We start from the raw sequence: 4,678 nt of genomic DNA, 5'->3' as shown, positions 1-4,678 counted from the left end.
AATGAGTGGGAAATATCAGAAAGGGAGACAGAACATGAAGACTCCTAACTCTGGGAAACGAACAAGGGGTGGTAGAAAGGGAGGTGGGCGGGGGGTGGGGGTGACTGAGTGACGGGCACTGAGGGGGGCACTTGATGGGATGAGCACTGGGTGTTATTCTATATGTTGGCAAATTGAACACCAATAAAAAATAAATTTATAAAAAAAGAATAAGCATTTAATTATAGGACCATCTGTTGATGGTAAGACAGGCAAATGATAAAATTAATAAAATTATTCCCAAAATACATAGAAATCAACTAAAGTTTAGAATCTATTACAGAGTGATTGCATTCAAAAATCGAATCTTATGTTCAGAAATTTCACCTTTGTTCTAACTAGAATGGTGCAAGCCAGCAGATTGTTTCTAAGTATCACATATGGCATAAATGAAGTGCTAACGTGGCATGCTTTGGATAGCCAGGGTTAAGCCAAAGGCTCTGAACACCTCAGGCCAGGGTACTAGACCCAGGCTACATTTACCTGAGTGGAGTTGAAAACGGGCATGATCATAATAATTTTCTTTTAAAAGTCACTTCATGGGCAGCCCTGGTGGCTCAGTGGTTTAGCGCCGCCTTCAGCCCAGGGTGTGATCCTGGAGACCCAGGATCGAGTCCCATGTCAGGCTCCCTGCATGGGGCCTGCTTCTCCCTTTGCCTGTGTCTCTGTGTGTGTGTGTGTGTGTGTGTCTGTCTGTCATGAATAAATAAATAAAATCTTTAAAAAAATCTATCCCCTTTAAAAAAATTTAAAAATAAATAAAAAATAAAAGTCTCTTCATAAGGACAATGGTTTTCACTAAGAGTGGCTTCGTACCATACACTGCAAACACATCGCAGGCCCATTGCAAAGATCTGTGTTTAAATGCCTTCTCACAATCATTACTCCTCTCCACAACCACACTTCCTTGTATATATAATATCTCACCTCCTCAACAGTTTATTTTTGCAGCCTTGGAATCATATGCCAAGATTAACAAATACAAAGTCTGTTGTGATTTTCACCCCGAAACACATGGCATTGATAATTAAGTAGCGCATTCCCTCCCACTGACACTAGCCATTGTGCTACAATCTCTTTATGTAGCAGCTACTACCACTAGATAGGACTTTTTCATGAGATGGAAACCCCTTTGCGACTATGGATCTGCATCACTGTTTCTAAACCTCTTTCACTCCATAGCACACGTAGCTAATGAAATGTGCATAACAGCATTCTATTAACACATAAGGCTGCTCATGACTAGAGATAATGGGTCCACAGGCTGAAGGCTACCTGGAATGCCCATGGGATAAAATAACTCAGGACCCACTTGAGGAACTCTGGTCAAGTTATTATGTACACAGTCTGTCAAAAGGTAGGGGCCACAGTGGCAGGGTCTGGATCTGACAACAGGTCACCCTTATTCTGTACCTGCCGTGAGTTTTACTAGCTGTCACACTGTCTTGAATAGTTAAAGTTTATAGCATCACCAAGAAAGTTTTTTTTCCCAAGCCACAGATTAGATAAAGAGATCGTTGCAGCCAACTAATCTGATATGATCATGGCAGAGCAGTCTTTTTTTAAACAATGGGTTTGTCTTTGAGACACCTGCAGATTGTCCATTAGCATATATTCTTGTCTCCTCTAGTGCTAATGATCCCATTATTTGGATGTTTTTACTGTAAATTGAAATTAACTGCTTAGACTCATAATCTAATAAACCTATGTCATCTACAGCAGTATCTACCTTAGCATTGGATAAATATCCCTTTCAGTTGTTATCTTCAGGTGATATGCATACTATGTGGTTTATGAACTCTAATGTGTTGATGCTATGCTGTATTAAACCATGTTTTCCGCTGAAATTCAGGATTTGAATCTGGTACCCAAGTTGATTCACACCTCGAAGTCATTCGCATTCCAATTTATGTCATTTATGGCTTTATTATTAAACAATAATAATCTCATGTAACACAGGATAGTGTTTCTCAAATGCGTTGATGTGCTTTTTAAAAATTCTTCCTTGTGTTTAGCCTGAGCCTTCTCTAGAGTCACACATTGCCTGAAAGAGGTGGAAGTGATTGTGGTGGATTAAGATTATTATAGAGAGGGATCCCTGGGTGGCGCAGCGGTTTAGCGCCTGCCTTTGGCCCAGGGCGCGATCCTGGAGACCCGGGATCGAATCCCACGTCGGGCTCCCGGTGCATGGAGCCTGCTTCTCCCTCTGCCTGTGTCTCTGCCTCTCTCTCTCTCTCTCTGTGACTATCATAAATAAATAAAAATTATTAAAAAAAAGATTATTATAGAGAGAAATCAAAGAGAGTTGGTTGTCAGATATTGGTTCCCAAAATAGGGCACAGTGATCACATGTGAGTATTTTCACTTCCTCTGTTTGGACACAGTGCAGAGGAGAGAGAATGTGGCCTAATTCCCAGTATGGGGCAGGTCCCAGAATAGCCTGGGGAAATTGAAAGTATCATGAAGATGTCCTTAAATCAGCATGACATTTGAGCAATAAGGTACCCCATAGGTGTAAAGGTTAGAAATGCCTGAGGAAGAAGTCCTGAAACTGGATTTAAGGGCCAATGCCAACAGCCAACAACCTCACATATTCCAGAGTGATACGGAGAAGGTAGCTAAGATTTCTCAGGCCCTAAATGGTTGAGTGAACTGGTGAACCAAAATTAGTCTGGAATTGATGAAGCCATCAAATGCAGAGATCTCGTGGTCATAGGCTTTGGCAGCGACATAGACTTCAGCCCCAAGTGCCTGTGTGAAGGACAAAAATATTGCAGAGATGTCCACCAAATCACAGGATAGGACCTAGATGCCACACTGAACTGGAGACCAGGGAAGCTCAGAGGACAGCCTGCATTTCATGGGAGCCTTTCCCTAATGCCACCCTAGGCTCTATGTACCCTAGATACAAACTTTGAAATAAAGAGAATATGGCAGGCCCACTGAGAGCAGTGAACAAGCATCCTGATAGGGAATTTGAATGTTGGATTAAGTCCAGCGGATGGGGTCTACTGGAACAAACTACCAGACAAAAACCAAAACAAAACAAAATAAAAACGATTTCAACTTGAATAAAACAGGTACTAAGTGAAATCAGAAGACAGACGAACACGGTATGATTCCACTTGTGTAGAATATATGTGGAATCTGAAAAACAAAACAAAAAAAACAAAATGGAAAGAGATTCATAGATACAGGAAACGAGCTATTGGTTATCAGAGAGGGGAGGGGTTGGGGGCACTGAAATAAGTGAAGGGGATGAAGAGGTACAAACTTCCAGTTATAAAATAAGTAAATCAAAATAAATAAATAAATTAATTAATTAATAACAATAAAATAAGTAAATCACGGAGATGAAGAGTAGAGCATAGAGAATATAGCCAGTAATATTAAAATAACTTTGCATGGTGATTATCTTATCCTAGTGACTACTTCATAACGTATATAAATCTCGAACCACGATGTTGTATGCCTGAAGCTAACATAATGTTGTATGTAAACTTCAATTTAAAGAAAGAAAGAAAAGGTTGATTGAAGTATAATCTACCTACCATCAAACGTATCCATTTTTAGGTATACACTTCAACTATTTTTTAGTAAAATTGAGCGCTGTGCAACCATCACCAACTCCGCCTGTGATGAACGAGGGGATGGGGGGAGAAGTTGATAATTAAAAAGTAATGGAAGTTCTTTAAAAGTGACTCAGAAAAAAAAATAAAATAAAAAACAAAAATAAAAGTTAGTTTTGGGACATTTCAATCACTTCATTAAATATATATGTGTGTGTATATAAATATATATAATTGTGTGGTTAATGTAGTTCTATATGCACATAGCTCTGCGTGTGTAGTCCTATATGCTGTATAGTTAGACATAAGAATGTACATTAACTCTACGTACAGGTAGTGATGCTCTTCTGGAAAAACAGTGGTCAGTCAGTCACTATTTTATGAGTTAAATTATATCATTCATTTCCTTAATATTTTTACATTGCACGATACTGAGAACACAAAATAGAATAAAATTGCCTTTTCCTTTAAGGATTTCAGGGCCTCGTGTGGGAGGAATTCACAAAACAAGGACAGTACACTATCATAAGTGCTACAATAGATGATGTATGCCCTAGAATATTTTTTTCTCTTTCCCTATACGATGAGCCAGGTATTATTAATATCCTCCTCATTCTATAGTTGAAGACTCTGTAGACCACAGCAGTTAGCAAACACGGTGGGAGGAAAACCAGAAATTAGATAATTTTAGAATCTTTTTTAATTAAAATATTTTTTTAAAATACCTATTATTTGGTCTTAAGGACAGTAGATCGTCTCCGCTAAAATGTAAGCTGGTGGATGGAACTGGAGGGTATTATGCTGAGTGAAATAAGTCAATCGGGGAAGGACAAACATTATATGGTCTCATTCATTGGGAGAATATAAAAATTAGTGAAAGGGGATAAAGGGCAAAGGTGAAAAAATGAGTGGGAAATATCAGAAAGGGAGACAGAACATGAGAGACTCCTAACTCTGGGAAACAAACTAGGGGTGGTGGAACGGGAGGTGGGCGGGGGGTGGGGGTGACTGGGTGACGGGCACTGAGGGGGACACTTGATGAGATGAGCACTGGGTGTTATTCTATATGT

Source organism: Canis lupus, chromosome X (assembly GCF_011100685.1).
Source record: "Canis lupus familiaris isolate Mischka breed German Shepherd chromosome X, alternate assembly UU_Cfam_GSD_1.0, whole genome shotgun sequence".
In the NCBI taxonomy this organism is placed as follows: domain Eukaryota; kingdom Metazoa; phylum Chordata; class Mammalia; order Carnivora; family Canidae; genus Canis; species Canis lupus.
Note: the sequence above shows the minus strand (reverse complement) of the source record.